This window comes from Cavia porcellus, unplaced genomic scaffold (assembly GCF_034190915.1).
Source record: "Cavia porcellus strain 051 isolate PalLab524CR breed Dunkin Hartley unplaced genomic scaffold, mCavPor4.1 scaffold_13, whole genome shotgun sequence".
In the NCBI taxonomy this organism is placed as follows: domain Eukaryota; kingdom Metazoa; phylum Chordata; class Mammalia; order Rodentia; family Caviidae; genus Cavia; species Cavia porcellus.
The window spans coordinates 18,108,143-18,127,780 of NW_026947496.1; the positions used below are offsets into that span (position 1 = coordinate 18,108,143).

Below are 19,638 nucleotides of genomic sequence, written 5' to 3' on the forward strand. Positions count from 1 at the left end.
CAAACAAACAAAGAAAACCAAGCTGGGTGCAGTGATACATGTCTATAATTCTAAAACTCTGGAAGGCTGAGGCAGAAGGATCTCAAGTTCCAGCCCAGCCTAGGCAACTTAGTGACTTAGTGATTCTCTGTCTCAAAATTTTTTAAAAATTTAAAAAGAAAAGAACTGGGGTTGAAGCTCAGTGCAGCAGCCCTGGATTTCACTTCCAGTGTCCCAAACAACAACAACAACCTCCAAGGCCTGAAAAAAAGCCCCCAGAATAGCGCACAGTTTACAACCAAGCCCTAAAGTCTCCAGCAGTGCGGGGTGCCCCCCTACAGCATATGACCAGGCCTTTAAAAAGCCCAAATCTCAAGGCTCAAGTGTCACCTGCGCTGTGGTGACTTAGGGAGGGAGGCAGATTGGAAGAGGAGCCTGCATTATTTTTAGCAATGAAAAGAGACTTTATTTAGATTGGGAAAGGACTTTCCCCTTGTGTCCCCTGTCACTCTGAGTCACCTCCCATGGCACCTTAACTTCGGAATCCTGACGCTGCTTGACAAGAAGAATGGCCCTCAGGTGGAGAAGGATTTTACCAGATGCCAAGAGAGGCTGAGGTCTGTATTTATTTATTTATTTTATTTTTTAAAAATTTTATTTAAAGAAAAACTAAACAAAACAGAAAACAGGTAGAAATAATACATACTTTCATAGAAAAAATAAACACTAGAAATCACTAGTTGATGATTACAGATTGTCCTCTTACAAATAGTTATTCAAGATACTAAAATGGAGCATATAAAGTGGGGATTCAAACAGTGAGACTGCAACCAGTTCTGTTCAACTATCCAACAAAAACTTAGAAATATGGTTATCAATCCTCTACACTTAAACATACATGCAGTTATCCATATCTTCAATTATGTTGAGATTGAACAAATCCAAGCAGGCTAATATCACTCTGAACAAAGAATAATACTATTGCTGGGTTTCACATTATGACACTCCAGCACTGGGTACTTTAGTGTCTCTTTTTCTTCAAAGTATTTGTTCATTTCATCATGTGTCATAAGATCAGTTCTCATAAACTGTTTATAGGTTCTACACATGCATGAGTCTCCCTCTCTATATTAGAGGGAGAAACAAAATAAAGCAAGGCAAAACAAAACATATTCCTATAAACACATGAAATGAAAAAGACATATAAGACCATTATACAAGGAGTTGTACCATAGTTCCTGTGTTGTCTCTTGTTAACTTCAATAGAATTGGCTATATCATCAGACATAGTATAATTGAATATATCACTACATAACAGTATTAATAAAAACACAACTTTGTATATAGTATAAAACTTCAAAAACAGGCAGTAATCAAACCAGAATGTGTATCATAGTGAGTCTTGTCATCCTCAGTGTAGTTGTCTGTACTCTCAGATTTGATACTATCAACCATATCAGTTTTGAATAAAATCTGTTGATACCAAACAACAATCAAACAAATCAGATTTAACTAAGATCAATCATGATAAAACAGTATAAGTCATACAGGGCTCCAGATTAAGTTAATAGGAAATTAAAGATGATTACTGTGCTATACCCTGATGTTTTTGGGATAGCTGTCTGTGCCCTCAAATCTAACGCAAGTAGACAAACTGGGACAGAATAAAATCTATCTGAGCAGAGTGGTGCAAGTAATGTGAGTTTTAAATCCTGATACACTATTAACAATATCTTCTGCCATCTTTTTTAAGACTTTCCCTCCCCTTTCACTTCCCCAGGGTACACAGTGCATTTTTGGGTCTAACCAAGAGCCTTGGTTTTAAATGGTGGGGAGGGCAACCTGCTATTTAGCTACATGGTTCTGAACCTTCTCTCTCCTGGACTTGACCTCTAGTTATATTCCTTTACCTATTAAAGCCTGTCTTTCCAACCTATCCACAAATACTGGTCTAGTTACCCCTATTACTCTCTGGTTCTCTGTCACATAGAGCATTGTTTTCTCATATTTGATTTTCAGTCCATGTACTCTTTTTCATGTTAATTATATTTCCTAAAATAGCATCTCGGTGGACCCTACCTCCTGATCTATTCTATGTGTGGTTCTTTTTTTTTTAAATTTAGTGTATCAAGGCCATCTATATTAGAGATTATAACCAACCTTCTCTGCATCATTTCTGTTATGCTCTTTTTTTGCCATCAGTTTGTCTACTTGTCTTCTTCATTCTGTTTTCTGTTCCATTCATTGAGGCCTCTCTGCCACTGTTCCTGGAATCCTAGTACTTTTCTCTCTCTCTAGAATGCCCTGTAGTATTCTCTATACAGTGGTCAAGAATTTCCCAAGTTCCTCTTTGTCTTGGAAGTATCTTGTTTCTCCACTAATTTCTAGAGACAGTTTTTCAGAATATATCAATCTGGGCTGGAGGTTATTTTCATTCTGGGCTTGGAATATTTTGCTCCAGGCTCTTCTTGAGTTGATGGTTTGTGTTGAGAAGTCTGCTGTTATTCTGATAGGCCTTCCTTTATAGGCTATCTGTTTCTTGTCTCTAACAGCTTTTAATGTTCTGTTCTTATATTGAATTTCTGGGATCTTGATTATTATATGCCTGGATGTAGCTCTGTTTTGGTTGTAGGTGGCTGGAGTTCTGTATGCCTCATATATCAGAATATCATTTCCTTTTCCCAAGTTTGGGAAGTTTTTCTTAATTATTACTGTGACTAGCCTTTGTGGTTCCTTTGTTTGTACCCCTGTTTCTTCATTCACATTCTTTATTCTCAAGTTATAGATCCTCTTGTCGTCTTTTAGCCTTTATATTGTTATTGCTTGTTTCCTTGTTATTTTTAGAAAGTTTTTCCTTTCATACTCCCACATTGCAAAACTGTCCTCCAGTTTGGATAAATCTATCCCTAGTTTCTTTCAAGAGCTTTTGCCATCTTTCCATAGAGTTTTTAATTTCCTGGTAATATCTTTAAATCTGCTTCATGTATTCTATATTTTCTTAATATTCTTCATCAAATGGTTCTCTCGTTTGAGTTCTTCATTCTTCTATCTGTGTCTTATTGAGGGGTGCTTAGCATCTCTTTTATTAATCTTCTTATATCTTGCTATACTTAGCTAAATATTTCCCTTTTGAACTCATCTATGAGGTCCTGAAGATATCTCTTTATGTCCACTGGTGCCATGTCTGATATTGCATGTTTGCAATCCACATTCTCCTTTGTATTTACCTGTCCTGGGTCAATGTTCTCAGGGTTGGGACCTGGGGACTTTTTCTTGTTGCTTCCTCTTCCCATCTTTTTTGTTTCTTCCAGAAGGCATCAGTTTCTTTCTTTGTTGGTTACAATTTTTCTGAAGCACACTGGCTAGGTGAGCCTTCCCACAGCAGTGTGTTAGTGAGTTACAAACAGGGCAGCATATGGTGGCTCCTCCGCTCCAGATCAGTCAACCTGCTGAGGCCTTCACTGCATTAGCATGCACTGCCACCATAGGGAATTGATTTCGGATAACCTATTGGGTCTCAGCCAGGTCACATGACCCAGGCCAAGCTCACTCCACCAATTCCGTTCGGAAAGGGAACAACTGACTGAAGTCACTGCTGCCCCTTGTTCCTACCAGTCCTGCCTGGTCCCAGAATGTTATCTGTTGGAGCCCCCTTCTCTGTGGAATGGTTTTACTCGTCACTCACCATAGGTCAATGCAGGTTCCCCACTAGCTCAGCTCTCCATTCAGCTCACCAACCCCAACCTCAGGGTGACTGGGTTTCCAGTGAGTTGAAGTGGCAGGATTTCGGAAGGCTCAGTAAGTCGCCGCTTCTCCAGTTGGGTGCTGCAGCGGGAGCACTGAACCTTTAGCTGTTCCAGTAATAGCACTGGGACTGTATGTTTGATTGGTTCTTCTCACCTTAGTTTCTTCTTGGGATGAGAGAATTCATCTCCCTCTGTTTGAGACTCCCCATGCTGTATTATTGAGGTCCACATTTAAAGACTAAGGCGTCCCAACTATGAGGGGGACAGAGACAGGGTGGAAGGAAGAACTGCAAAGGATCAAATCCTTGCTTAGACTTTCTTGTGTTTTTTTTTAATTTTTTATTATTTTGAAGGTAGTAAAATACAACAAAACAAGACAGAACAAAGCCAGTTGAGATAGTGCTGTGAAACTGGTACAGAACTTCACAGCAGGTTACTGGGAAAACAGTAATAGGTACCACAGTATATCTCATTAGCTTCATGATAGTTGTTCTTTCAATCAGGTGTAGCAAAATCAAATGAAATACAGAATATTATAGAACTTATCAAAACATAATATTGAATAGAGCAATACAATTAATCAGATCAAAGCAAAACAATATTTGCCTTCAAAAAGATGGTATAAGGAAACCCCCCCCCCATTTGCTATATGGTCAACCTCCCAAGAGATGCTCAGACCTCTGGCTCCCATTTGCTAAGGTGGAGTGGGCGGCAGATGGGGTGTTTGATTTTCAGCCCATGCACCAGTAGGCTCATGGTGCTTACCAGGGAAATGGGCTGGTTGGTTGGTTTCCCAGCGCCCTAAGTTCCAACATGGCATAGATCATGGGAGATGCTGGCTGGTTCTCTCCCTGGGGCAGCTGCAACTTGCTCAAGCCACAGCTGCTTACCAGGGAGTTAGTCTATCTCTTTGAATCCCTTACTTGTAGTTTTCACAAATGGCCCATGATCAAAACCAGGAACCCAATGGAGAAAAATGTCTAATTAGTCATCATAAAAATGCTCAATGAGTGCTAAGGATGGACGTGCACACCTGTAATCCCAGTCACTCAGTAGGCTGAGGCAGGAGGGTAGCAAGTTCAAGGTCACCCAAGGTAATTCAGTGAAACTCTGTCTCAAAATAAAGCTTTAAAAAGTGTGGTGGTGTAGTTAGATGGTACAGTGCTTACCTCATATGCACAAGGGCCTAGATTAAATTCCCAGTGCTGGGAAACACAGTGCCCAGCGAGGTTGGAAATCTCCCCTTTTATGAATAGCGCTCTCTGCCTCCTGGCCCCACATGTGAGCCCTATGGCTCTGCCCCAAATGCAAATCTGTTTCTGCCATTTTCCTGCTGGAAATTCTCCCACAGCTTCGCTTCCTGTGGAACAAAGAGACACACTTGTTAACGTAGTGTGGTAACTTAGTGCTTCCCACACGCAGGGCTTGATTCCAAGACCGACTGACTTCCCAGAACAGCCCTGGGCTGGAGAGGCCATCACAGCCTGACTGCGGCTATGAGGTTAGGGGGTGTTGGGGTATCAGTGACAATGACCGGTGAGTTCCCAGCACTGCTATGACACAGTGCCACGGCTCAGAGTCTATTGCTGCACTGTTCAGCAGGTCAGAAGTCCGAATCCATTTCACAGGGCTAAAAACAGGGCTGAATCCCACTGCCGGGCTGTGCTCCTGCTGGAAGAGCTAAGGCTAAATCCATCTTCTGTGGAGGATTCAGGGGGCACTGGGGATTGAACTCGGAGCCTTCATACTAGGCCATATCTCCAGTCATTTTGTAAATGTTATTTTGAGAGCGGGTCCTGCTAGGTCATTAAATACCCAGGGAGGGTTTGTGTTCTTCCTGCCTCAGCCTCCCAGAGTACTGCAATTACAGGCATGCACCACACGCCTGACCATTGCCTTGCCTCCACCACGCCCTGAGTCTGCCTGCCTTCCCTGCCACATGGCCATGTCACCCAGCCTAGATTTCCATCATCACATCCATTGCTTCCCTCTGAACTCCTTGTGATTACATTTGGCTCACTCAGATAATCTGGGATAATCTCCCCTTCTCAGGATCTTTGATTTAATCCCATCTGTGGAATCCTTGTGCCATGAGGGACACAGAAACGAGGGTGGCAGCATCTTCAGGGAGCTGTGAATCTGCATGACGCTCCTAAGCTCACAGGCAAGGAACCAAGGCTGGCACTCAGCCCTGCACTCCCAGAAGGAGCCAGACCTTCCCGATTGGGTTGTTTCTTCTTCCACGGGCAAAGACCTTGCTCAGACACCCGGCTCCTCCCCTGGCTGGTTCCTACTTAAACACAGGATGCCCTTATCTGGTGTTTTGTTTTTTGTTTTTATTTGTTTTTGGTACCGGGGATTGAACTCATGACCTCACGCTTGCCAGGCAGGCACCTGCACCACTGAGCTAAATCCCAGCCCCAATGCCCCTGTACTTTAAAGCACCTTCAGATGACTCAAGATACCTTAACCCATGTCTCTACCTTTACTGGCCAAGGAACCTTGGTGCCGCCATTTTTATTTCTCTGTCACAGAAAAACACCAAGACCTGAGGGAGACTCTACCTAAACCAAGTCCATCAAAAAGTACTTCTGGGTCCCAACAGTGGACCCCAGAGGGTTCCTTCCTGTCCCTAATTTGGCATCTTGACACAAACATTAATCTACTGGTGCAATAGTTTAATTTTTGTTTATAAAAAGGCTAGAAAAATTGAACAAATCACTTAAAATGCCTTAAATGAAAATAGCTAACACAGTTAGCAGATCAGGGCAGCAGCAGATGAGTGCCACTCATCGTTTGAGGTCTCTGTAGTCACAGAGGTTGGAGGAGAAGAGTTCTTGGCCTGGTATAGGCAGACACTAGCTGGAAAGCTAGTGGCCTGTCATTTTGTCCCTTGAGCCCCTCAACCATTGCAGTAAATACACTAATCAGATACTTCCCCTGTGCCCTCACCACTGACTGCACCTCACCCCCCCCCCAAGATCCTGTGAGACAGATGATGCCACCTCTGAGAGGAATCAGCCTTCAAAGAAACACATGATTATCACACGGGTAGCGCCAGCATCAAGATTCAGAGGCAGACCCTTAGCTACTCCACATCTGTTCAAGATGGGCATTCAACAACGTCATTTGGAAGCTTAAATGAGATGATGATTTAAAGCTCTGTGGGCAGGGGATTTAGGTGTAAGTACCTGCCTGGCAAGTGCAAGGTCTTGAGTTCAATCCCTGGTACAAAACAAAACAAAACTCTGTCGGAGGCTGAGGATGAAGCTTAATGGTAGAACACTTGTCTACTATGTATGTGCAGGGCACTAGGTTCAGTACCCAGCACTGCAAACAAAAACCAAAACAAGCTGTGGAAAATAAAAGGAGAAAAACCAAAGCCTTGTTGTTGGTCTCCGTTGCTTACCTAAGTCACCTATAGGTTGCACGGCTTGGGAACCCGAGTAATTAGAGACCTGCGCGGTTGGGGGTGGAGGGAAGATAGTTGTTCTCAGGTTAGTTAGTAATCACGGCGCTTTCTGGGTCAGTCCTGACAGAACGGGTCTGGAGCAAAGAAAGCATCTGGTTACCTCTCTGGGTTAGCATTGTCCCAGTTCCTTTTCTCACCTGGGAGCAGGAAGGGCTGGAAGGTCCTGGTTAGGCCATGAGGACGTCTGTTGGACTAGAGCCCCTTCAGCTGGATGCAGAGGCGCTGGGCCAAGAGGAGGAACACATGTTCTGGCCTCTGCACAGGCCGCCATGCTAATCCCACAATGCTCTTGGCCAAGATTTTTGGCCAATTCATTGTTCATGTCTCAGCCCAAATGTTACCTCTGTGCAGGTAACAGCTCTCTCCCTTTCGTAACAGCTTTCTCTCTTTGCCCTGTTTTATTTTCTTTCTTTCTTTCTTTCTTTTTTTTTTTTTTTTTTTTATTGGTACCAGGGATCGAACTCACAACTGCCTGCTTGCAAGGCAGGTGCTTATGCCGCTGAGCTAAATCCCCAGCCCCTGTTTTATTTTCTTGATCCCTATTAAAATTCATCTTTATAATTTTTTAATTTTCCATTTCTATACTCCTCTCAATCCCCAGATGAAAATAGATGTTTGTTGCATCTCCCAATCTGAAATAGTACATCGCAGACCCTCAATGAGCATTTGCAGAAAGGTAGGACCAGGGAGGAAGGAAGGAAGGAAGGAAGGAAGGAAGGAAGGAAGGAAGGATGGAAGAGTAAGATTTTAAAATAATCTCCCTCTCTCAAGAGTTGTTCCCTCTTCCCCAAACTCCTGTAAATGTTTTTTTTTTTGTTTTGTTTTGGGAATGATATGCAGGCCCAGGACTTAGAAGCTCAGCTCTTCTGAAGTATGGTCAGAGAGAGGGGTACAGCTTTCTGAAACTTCATAAGGAGATGATATTTTATGGCAGCAGGTATTGCAACCCCCTGGGGAAGAGTAGCAGAGGTGCAGGAGCCAGGAGAGGCCTGCAGGAGCAGCGAGAGCTACGGGGGTCCTGGCATGGCCCCAGCTGGCAGTGTGAGGCGTGAATCCCCAGAATAAGAAGTTTGGACAGAATCTCGCAGGAAATGGGGAGCCCTGAAGGCCAGGACAATGCATGGAGTCCTGGTCCCTCTGGTCACCAACAGCAGGTACAGAACCAAGCCTAGGGTTATGTGGTGATGTTTATGGTATTTATCTACATTGTGATCTAATAAAAATTATCACAAATTTTTTATATGGGAGATTGAAGCCAGGGCCTTCACACTAAGCTACATCCCCAGCTCTTTTTAAATCTTTAATTTTGAGAAAAGGTCTCACTAAATTGCCCAGACTAGGTTCAAACTTGTGATCTTCCTGCTTCAGCCTCCCACACTGCTGGGATTACAAATGTGCACCACCACGCCTGGCTGATCGTGAATCATTTCTTTAAGGTTACTGGAAGTACCTTCCCCAATTTCCAGTGTCAGGAAAATCAGTCATCTGAGAATAGTGATGCTTAGCAATAGGAAAAATACTCAGGCAGGTAATCAAATCCACAGCTGTGAATTTATACTGTATTTCCAACTTTTACTGAGCTATGCCCCACCTATTTTAAGTTCTTCAAAAATAGAATTTTTCCCAAAATGTGAGTTTTCAGTAAAGAATCAAACAAAACTTTATGTTGTTGTTACTGTCGCTGTTTTCCTGTTCTTTTCAAGACAGCTTCTCACAATATCATTCAGACTGGCCTCGAACTCTCGGTGATCTTCCTGCCTCAGCTTCCCGAGTGCTGGGATTACAGGCGTGCACCATCACAAGCAAATATTTCAGTGGCATTACCTGAACACTATTGTGCTCGCATCTGGAATTTCTAATAAAAATACCAGGCAACCTCGTTAAAAAAAAAAAAAGCACAGTGCTCATTTGGAGAAAATCTGGATCGCACAGATAAGCGGTTCTAACTGTAGACTTACTCAGGAAGTTTGTTTAAAAATTCTAATGTGCCGTCACAACCAAGGCCAGTTAGAGTCCAGCCAACAGGGAGGAGCACGTGGACACCATTATTCTTTCAGTGCTCCCAGCTGTGTCCAGGGAGCTCCTCACTGACCTATGGCAGCACAGAATAGAGAATCATCGGGAGAGATTTTTAAAGCATTAATTCCTGGGGCACCCAGCACAAGGATTCTGACCCACTTTTCAAGAGGACCTGGGTATTTCTAGGGAAGATCACCAGCTAAGTCCACTGCATAGCCAGGGTTGAAAATCTTTGGCCAAAAGCTACCTCCTTAATTAAATCAGCCCAGGCCAAGGCTGACCTTGGATCTTGCCTCTCCAATCCGTGAAGACTTTTTCTGCAGCCAGCAGAGATAGAGCAAGATGCAGCTTCACATTTTTCCGTTCTCATTTGCAAATGGGTTAAAATAGACACCGCCTTAAACTGCTAGCAGTTTGCACTTTCTGCAGATTTCCTGTGGCCCCGGGACTTTGCGAAATTACTGCAGGAGACTTCTGTGACTGTCAGAAGAAACACAAATACCAACAGACAGGCTAGACTCTTTCTATGGAACCATTTTCTCCTTTCTTGAGAGGCCATAGAACTTTCTAGTTTGGTTGCTATGCCATCCACCCGTGGTGTAATTAGCAGAGTGCATGGTAACAGGCTGGCCTCAAGCAAGCCAGGCTGGTGACCATCTCCAAAAGTAGTTAGTTGTTGGTGATATTAAAAGGAAAATTCCTTACTACACCTATTACATATACTCGAGTTTATTTGGGCTAATAAAAGAAGAATTTGCAAAATTGGGCAGCTCCCAGAACCAGAGTGGGTTCTGAGAATCCCCACTCACAATGTGCTCACACAGCATTTACAGAAAACACAAGTGAAGCAACCTCATGGGCTACAGCCGTCAACCAATCGGACATTACAGTTAACTAGTCACTTACAGCTTCACCAGTTAAATCACCCTGGACCTCCTGCCTCCAACCAACCAAAGCCCTGTGACCACACTAACGCGACACTGGTTTGGTCTCTTGGGCCCAGAGTAGGAACCCAGTTGGGACCCACGGCTTCCCACAAATTTTATTCAGCAGTGAGGAAGAAAAAAGAGAAAGACACCTTTGTGAGTGTGCCGCAGGAATCTAAGGGCACACGGTACAGCAATTCCAACCATGCAAGCCTTTGGGGAAGGTAAGCAATTTGCCAGGAGTCACAAAGGCCGGATTCAAAGCCAGGTGTCTGTGAGCCCAAAGCTGGTGTCTCCCCTGGGCTGTGTCAGCTCCATGTTGAAACAGGCCTGCAGTGGCTTCCTGGAAACCTCCCAGGCCAGAGATTCTTGGAAATTAGAGTACTGTGTCTTTTAGAAGGGTAAATACGTGAGTATTCCTACAGCCACAGACATGTAACAATACTGACAGCAAATGAGACCAAAAGCCCCACAACAGCTTTCTGTCAGTTCTGAAAGCTTATACTAACAAGTGTAAGATTTTTAGAGCTTTCAGGGATTTGGGAATTGCAGATAGTTGCAGGTTATGGGCAGGAGCATCAAAGGCAAACATTACACATGCTAGAAAAAACTCACTGGAAAGAAAAAAGAAAAAAAAGGCTTTGAACAGGGCACGTTAGACACTCTGCAAAGCTCTGTGCATATGTGATCCAAGCACCCGGCGGCGTGTAAAAAGTAATCCCTATTCTCAGGAGGCAGAGGCATGAATGGGTTAAGTAACAATAATAAAATCCCTTTATTTATTCAGTAGCAGTTGAACATTTCTGGATCCCCCCTTGTTTAGTGTTACAATATTTCTAAGTGCTGGCTGGGATCCGAAAGTCTTAGCTTTAAATCTGCCTCCTCTGAGGCTCTGAGTTTAACCACAAGCACTAAAAAATTCAGCTTGTGACCTCCTCCTAAAATCTCCAAAAACTACCATGGAATGAGAGTGGGGAGATTGAGGAAGGCTATTCCTCAGGTCTCTGCACGGCCATAAACAGTGTTCTGCCTTCCATATAGGCCAACTTCCTCTGTCCTGCTAACCTTTGCTTCCCAAAATGACCCAATAAAATTCCCAGCAGTGGTTTCCTACTATTGTGCTGAATATTTTTCAGAATGTACTCTAAATATTCTCAAAGACTTACCAAGAAGCATGGATGTCCCAATCATTACTGAAGTAGCCAGTGTTGAAATCACATAGCTGCTCAAAATTCTGGAAGAGCAATGTTGTTTGCTAAGGTAACCTATCATTTTATCACCATTAGAACTTAAAACTATTAAGCAAAATATAGAGAAAACGGTAGCTGCCATGTATTCATTTTGTGATTCACTGAACTTACTTATTTCAGGAAATTAGAACATCATTTTTTATAAAAGTCTTCTTTAAATTTTCATTTTTATTTACTTATTTTATTTTATTTTTTTTGCTGTATAAGGAGTGATTTTGTCTTACTTAGGTCATAAGACTGCCCAGATAATAATATCCAGGGGAAAGAAATTTCCCTATAGCAATTCAGTTAACAGAGACTTGTAACGAATTTATTTTTTCTTTTTTCTCTTTCTTTCTGTCTTATTTTCTCATTGCTGGGAGAAAATGCCTGACACCCACAAGTTAAAGGAGAAAAGGGCTATCTTACCTCACAGTTCACAGACATTTCAGTTCATAGGCAGCTGGCCCCAAGGCAGACAGCATGGTGGAGGAGAAACAGTCCATGGCATGGCAGGCAGGAGGCAGCAGGCAGGAGGCAGCAGGCATCAAGCGTGGAGGCGAGATGCAAACCACTCCAGGCCACACCCACAGTGGCCCAGCTCTTCCTATCAGGTTTCACCTCCCAGCATCACTTCAGCTATAAACTCATCAGTAGACCAATCCAGTATCACACACCATGATCGTACACCCCCATCTACGAGCACACGAGGCTTTGGGTGGACATCTATATATAAGTTATAACTCTTCCTTCCTTCCTTCCTTCTTTTCTTTCTTTCTTGCTTTCTTTCCTTTCTCCTCTCCTTTCTTCTTTTTTTCCCCTCCTTCTTCCTTCTTTTCTTTCCCAGTGTTGCTGGGAGTGAGCCCAGAGCCTCAAGCATGCTAAACAAGCCCTCTACCACTGAGCTGTACCTGTAGCCCTTAAATTTATTCTTCAATAATAGTAAATAATATCTGCCTTTCTACTGGGTTGGTTTGCCTAACAGTATGATTTACTTTCTTCTTCACAAAGCTCCCCCTGGTGTTTGATAAAGTCTAAATTTTCCCCAATTCTTGAGTGCTTCTAATTGTCCAAAAAAGCTATCTATTGATGCCTCACATATTGTAATCAAAGCTGGAACTTTTGGCTAAACGTTGAAAATGTTGTATGTATCCATTTGGCCCTCCAGAGGCACAGATTCTGTACCTGTGTGCTCACCCAGCCCAGGATCAAAAATATTTGAAGAGATTAGAAGAATATTGAGCATGTACTAAAAGCGGGATGGTTTCAGCATCAAATGGTTTCAGCATCAAATGGATTGCATTTATTGTGAGCTTTATTTCTATTGTTAATACATTAGATTCTCATAAGAAGCACGAAGTCTAACTCCTTCACACGCACAGTTCACAGTGGGGTTCTTCTCGCTCCTATGAGGACCTCATGCTACCCTGATCTGATGAGAAACAGAACTCAGGTGGTAAATGCAAGCAACAGGGAGTGGCTGTAAATACAGATGAAGCTTCTGTCACTCAGCAGCTGCCCACCTCCTGAAGCCTGGTTCCTAACAGGCTGTGCACCAGGACCACTCTGAGCCCTGGTGTTGGGACACCTGGGGTAGGCTGTTCCTCCAACCTCACACCGTAAACCAGGCAGTCATGGCAGAATGATGTCACTTGAGTCTAAGCTTTCTCCAGGGCAAGTCGCCTCATCTCACCAATTATTCAGTAAATATCTGTAGATCACTAATCCACGCCAGACTCTCTCCCTGTGCTAGGCACACAGTGATGGTTCCTGGCCTCATGGTCCTTTTAACTGAGAGGGTCTCAAACCTTGGTGTGCAGCAGGACCTTTCAGGGGATGGTAATGCTGCCAGGCTGGGCCTCCTAATTTGAGAGTTAGCTGCCAAAGAGGACCACAGTCCTAATAGTTCAGTTAGTGCTCTGAGAAGTGGGCAAGTTGGGGCCCAGACCAAAGACCCCAACCTCACATGGGAGGTGGAGGGCATTTCCCTAGTCACATTATATGTAATCAAACCTAAGATCCTGGATTACAAGAACACCGACTCTTTTTCACATCTTAACATCATCGAAATCAAACCGACTCCCTAACTAATATTAGTTAGCATTTATTTTTATTTCTGTCACCTTTATGGGTATAAATGGTTTGATCTGAACCCCCAGCCATGCTGAGTGTCTCACCGTGTGCCCGCTGGCCATTCGTGTGTCTTCCCTGCAGCACTGTCTACTCAGGCCTGTTGCCCACCTGCCACTGAGTTGTGAATATTCTTCATACACTCCGGAGAAAAGTCCCTTCTCAGATGTATGATTTGTAAATATTTCTTCCTACTCTGAGTGTTATCTTTTCACTTTACTAATGTGATTTTGAGTCACAAAAATGTTTTTAATGTAGATGAACCCTAATTTACCTATAATTTCTTTATTGCTGACACTTTTGGTGTCCTAAGAATCCTTGGCCAAATCCAGTATCATAAAGGTGTCCCCCATATTTCTTTTGAGAATTTTGTAGTTTTTGCTCTTAAATATATGTATTTGATTTGTTTTGAGTTACTTTTTTGTGCATGAGAAAGGGGGTCTGTCTTGGTTACTTTTCTTTCATCACTGAGACAAAACATCAGACACCCAAAGTGAACAAGGAAAGGTTTATTTAGCTTACAGTTTTTTGGAGGTTTCAGTCCATACTCAGCTGGCTCCAAGGCAGGGTGGTATGGCTGAGGGCCAGCCGTTCATGCCAGTTACAAGTAGTAAGAGTGGAAGGGGAAAACACAAGCCTTCTTTCCTCCTTTACATTGTTTGTTTGTTTGTTTGTTATTGTTGTTGTTTGGTACCGGGGATTGAACTCTGGACCTCGAGTTTACCAAGCAGGCACTTACTCCTCTGAGCTAAACCCCCGGCTCACCCCCCCTTACGTTGTATGCTGGCTCTGCCCCTAAGTGGGTACAACACTCACACCACCACTAGACTAACCAATCACAAGCGCTGGACTCAGCTGCTTCCATGACTGCATGAGGCTTGGGGGCCACCTAAACACAAACCATAACAGGGTCCAACTTCATTATTTTGCATTTGATTGCCCACTTATCCTATCTGGTTACCATTAAAAGAATTGAGATGTGTTATGTACATGTTCAACCCTCCACCATGAATATAATCATTATGTTACTGCAAATATGTGCTAATAAGAATAAAAAGTTTAAAAAAATAAGCCAGGTGTGGTGGTGCACACCTGTAATCCCAACACTTGGGAGGCTGAAGCAGGAGGATCATTGTGAGTTCAAGCTCAGCTTAAGCTCTATTGTGAGACCCTGTCTCAAAAGAGAGACAGAGACAGAGAGAAGAAAAAAGAGAAACATATTTATCCTTCTTCCAACATCCACCATCATTTGGATGACCTGACCTTGTCAAAACTCAGAGGACCATAGAGATATATATTTCTGGACCATTTGATCCTAGCCACACTGTCTTCAATCCAATTTCTGCCTAAATACTGTTACAGTGTCTCATTCAATGGCTTTTGCTTTATTGATGTGAGAATGAGAAAGAATGGTCAGTGTTCCTTCTGTTTTCAAAGTGCAGCTGGGATCAGAAGCACTCACACTGGGAACTTGCTAGAAGTACAGTAAGGTGATTCCTCAAGAAGCTAAAACTAGAAATTCCAGTCGATGCAGCTATTCTCCTTCTAGGAATCTTCCCAAAAGAATTAAAGATTTTATGTTACAGTGATACATGCATACACATGTCTAGAGAAGCACAACTCACAATACCTAACCCTTGGAAGCAGGGGCTATGTCCATCAACACAAGAATGGAAAAGAAAATTTGATGCTCATACACAATGGCATAAGGAATAAATTAGTGTCATTTGCAGGAAAATGAATGTACCTGGAGGCCACAATGTTCAGTGAAATAAGTCAGATACACAAGCTTAAATATCACATGGTTTCTCTTACATGAGAAATTCAAAGTGTATAGAAAGCAAAGAGCAAAATAAAATGTAAACAATGGGAAACTGAGGTAGATTTTTTCTTTTTTAGTCAGGGTCTCAATATGTAGTTCAAGGTGGCCTTGAGCTTGCTTATGTAGCCCAAACTGGCCTGGAACTCGTGGCAATACTCCTGCCTCAGCCTCCTGAATGCTCGGGTTACTGGCTCGTGCCACCATTCCTGGCTGGGGATAGAGCTTTTGCAAACAGGAAAAGGACCGAGAGCTGGAGGGAGGGGAAGAGATGCATAAAGAAGTCTGATGTGGTATGTACATGTACCAGCTCCCCACGATAAATATAATCCTTAGGTACAGCAAACATCTACTAACAAATTAACATTTTGAAAAAAAGAAATGCAAATTCCCGGCCCCTGCCCAGACACGCTGAATCCCAGGAGTGGGATGCTCTGGCATAAACAAGCCTCTGCCGAGGACACTTCAGGCCAGAGCACCGCGTCTGTCGGTACCTTACAATGCAGGCTCCCTACAGAAGCCATCAGCCTGTGCCCAGCTATGGTGCACAGTGAAGGTGCCACGCCTTGCTGGGAGCCCCACCGCCTTCCCCGGGGTGCTGAGATGCCAGGCCCGGACCAATCCTAGCATCTCCCGTCTCAGCCCTGGCTGAGCTGTGCAGCACAGACAGATGGGCAGGAGCAGGGAGGAACCTCAGGAGCCAAGTGCTACCGGGGGTGCAGGCAGTGGGGATCACAGACACCACGAGTGCAGTCATTAGGATGGGACTCCCCACTCTAGGTGATTTCCTGAACCTTCAAAACATTGTTACTGTGATAAAGTGCACAGAACTAAGTGTTCACAATTTTGATCATGAGATTAAATCCACTGGCACCGTCGTACAGCCAAATCCCCACCCGTCTCCAGGGCCTGCTCCACGTCCCACGCTGATACTCTGTCCCCGTTACCATTTCCTCCCCGAGTCCTCACTCCTGGTAACTCCTCTTCTGCTTTGGTCTCCAGGAAATGGCCTATTCTAGATACTTCATGTGCATGGAATCACACACCATGCCTTCTTTTGTGTCTGGCTTATTTCACTTAATGTCTTCAAAGTTCATCTACAGTGCAGCATGTGTCAAAATCATCTCCTTTATATGGGTGAGTAATATTCCACTGAATGGGTATACCATGTTGTTTTTTCATCTGTTGACAGACACTCGGCTTTGCAAGGGCAGAGACATTCCACCCCATCCTCTTAGGGTCTGAGAATTAAAAGGACATAACACAGATTAACCAGAGGAAAGCATAATTCAAGTTTTGTGTGGCATCAAGCCTGATGAAGAAACAAAGACCTGGCTTGAGGTGCAGAGCATGTGCTTATCATGCACGAGGTTCTGGGATGGATCCCCAGCACCAAAATAAATACATAAAAATGAATGAAGGCCTGAAGGAGCAGTCAGGATCGGTTGTTTACATGCCGAGTTACACGAAGAGTTGTAAAATGTGAAAACGTGAGATGACCAGACCGAGACAGTCAGACAGGAGAGCCAGGCAGACGGGGGTGAGTGCGTCCAGGTTTGTTTGTACCGAATCCCTTCAGCCCCCATTTCCTCCCCTCAGCAGTAAGCGTGTGGCATCTCTAGTGCAGGGAAGGCAGCTTTCACACGGAATCTCATCTTCACTTTGAAGGTTAAAAAGACCTCTTTGTACCTGCTGTCTTGCAAATCCCTTTAACCCAATCAATTTACCCTATCGTTATGACATCATAGCACATTTAATGCTGCCAGGTTCTTTCTGTGTGAGTCCCTGCTTTGGATTCCTTTGGGTCCTCACCCAGATGTGGCATTGCCGGCGCCTGGGAAAATCTATTTAGCCTCTCAGACCCCCCACACTACTCCCGTAGCCGCTGCACCGTTTACCTTCCCTCCCGTGCTATGGTAAGGTTCCGATTTCTCGCCACGTCCATCAACACTGGTTATTTTCCATGTATTAGAGACCGGCTATCCTAGTGGTACAAAGGATGCATCAAATCGTGGTTTTAATGACGCTGAACATTTTTATGTGCTTTCTAGTTAGTTGTATATCTTCTCTGGAGAAGTGTCTGTTCCTCTGTCCACTCTGAGTTATCTATGAAGTTGCTGTTGCAGGGTAGGAGCGATTTATATATTCTGAATTTTAATTCCTTCCCACATACATATGGTCTGCAGATGTCTCTCTCATTCTGTGGGTTCTCTTTCTCCATCTTGATTGTGCCTTGGGCTGCACCATGGATTTCAGCTTTGACTGGGTGCAGTCACCAACTCATTCAACCTAGCTCATTCCTTAGCCACGGGTGACCATGAGCTTTGACTCACTTGCCATTTGATGGCAGAAAGACATAGCTAGACTCGGGGTGAGAGGCAAGAATGGGAGATGGACCTTAATCTGTAATCTGTAATCCCAGAACCATGACCAAAACAAAGACATAGGAAGTGAAAAGTTAAGGAAGAATGAGCTACACATGACCCTTCTAAGCCATACGAAAATACGAACGACTTCACTTATTAAGAAAAAATATATAAGTAAAACTGTATCAAGATGCCATTTTTCACCTATAACAACTGGCCAAAAAGTTTCCAGACATCTGACGCCGCATTTTTGGGGGAAGACTGAAGGGAAATAAGCACACTCATATTTTGTTGTTACAAAATCATACAACCCCTATGGAGGAGAATCAGGCAGTATCCACCAAAAATATTGCTGTAGTATCTCTTTGACCCAGCAATCTCTTTTCTGAGGATGTATCATATAAGTCTATTCACTAGGACACAATTTATAAAATTATAAACAGCGCACACATTCAACATCTGAGTACTGGCTGACTAAACAAAGACACAGCCTGTAGAATACTACACAGCTGTAAAGAGGGATGTGGAAAAGCCCCATGCGCATGCTGAGAGCGCTGGTAGTTATCCTAATAAATTAATGATGAAAGCAAAGCACAGAGCAGAGTGTATCATCTCATTAAATGCATATAGTACGTGACCTTTAGTACAAAAAAGGAAGAAATAAGATTATAGATTTGCCTTCCTTTGTAAAATAACACTGGAATGATAAATAAGAAACTAATAAAAATATTCTCTTTGGTAAGGATGATTAATCAATACTTGATTTCTCTAAGGACAGTGAACAGATTTGGGCAAGTGACTAATTTTTTGTTTGTTTTTACAAAAAAATTTTATCCCAAAAATCTGTTGTTTTTTTTTTCTCATATTGAGAGAAATATGGTGATGCTGGCATTGGTCAGGGCTGTGGCTCTGAAGTTTGTCTGGGCTTTTGTTTTAAGCAGGAATTGTAGCCACAGCTCCAAGTATCACCTCTGCTTTCACAGCAAAGCGCGGGAAAAAGGCCAAGAGAGGCAGTGATGGCCATTTGTGACCCTCTTGTCCGCAAGGCAAAAGCTTTGCTAGCTCCCCCTAATGGACTTCCGTAAGTGGAGTTATCTGACTTCCCTGGAGAAAACAGGATTCTCATAACCACGTTGGGCGAGTGCTGATTCATGATGTAGAACTGGGCACGTTACCACCTGCACACATTTAGGGCTCCGTGTAAGAGTGGGGAGTCTATAGTTCAGCCTTCTCTGTCATGGGACAGGGGTTGCTCTTCTGAACCCCTGGTCTGTGCTTATCTAAGAGTGAAGCATCAGAGTCAGCTGTGCTACACTTGCCTGCAATCCCAGCATTCGGGAGACTGAGGCAGGAGGATCACAGGGAGTTCAAGGCCAGCCTAGGCTGCATAGTGAGACCCTTCCCCAAATTAAAAGTAAAATAAAATAAAAAGCAGAGAAAGAGCAAAGTGCCAGCAAGGGCTGGTGGGACATGGGCCCCTGGGGAGGCAGGGCAGACCTCCCGCTAGGAGGCTCGCCAGAGACAGCCTTTCTTTGGCAGGGCTGCCCTGCTTTCTGGGGCCCCATCCCATTTCTCTAGAAAAGAATCGTCTGCAGGACAAGGCAAACTCCACATCAAAACAATCCTCATGATCCCTAAAATAAAGCTTCCAGACAGTGGATTTCAACCAGAAGCCTTTTTTGTCCCCCAGGGAGGGCAACCTGACTCAACTAAGGAAAGGACCAGGTGGCCGGTTCCAGGTAAATTTCAGACAACTGACAGTTCCTTAGCACAAGAACTCCGCTCTGTGCATTGTATTACAGCCTTCTCTGGAATTCCGATGCGCCCAGGTGCTCCGAGGCTTCTCTACCCAGAGGGGACCTCAGGCAAGGCCCAGAGACATCCGCGGTAGTCACACCTTCCTTGGCATGCTGGTGGCAGCTGGGGGACAGAGCCCGATCTTGGGCCTCAGG

General features: G+C 43.8%; 1 long non-coding RNA gene across 1 annotated transcript; it reads left to right on the plus strand.

Moving 5' to 3' along the window:
• The first annotated feature begins 460 nt into the window (after window positions 1-460).
• Window positions 461-11,158, plus strand: LOC106027473 (uncharacterized). The gene is made up of 3 exons (XR_002790951.2): window positions 461-596; window positions 8,135-8,351; window positions 8,901-11,158. It is a non-coding gene; the product is annotated as an uncharacterized LOC106027473 (long non-coding RNA).
• The last annotated feature ends 8,480 nt before the right edge of the window (window positions 11,159-19,638 follow it).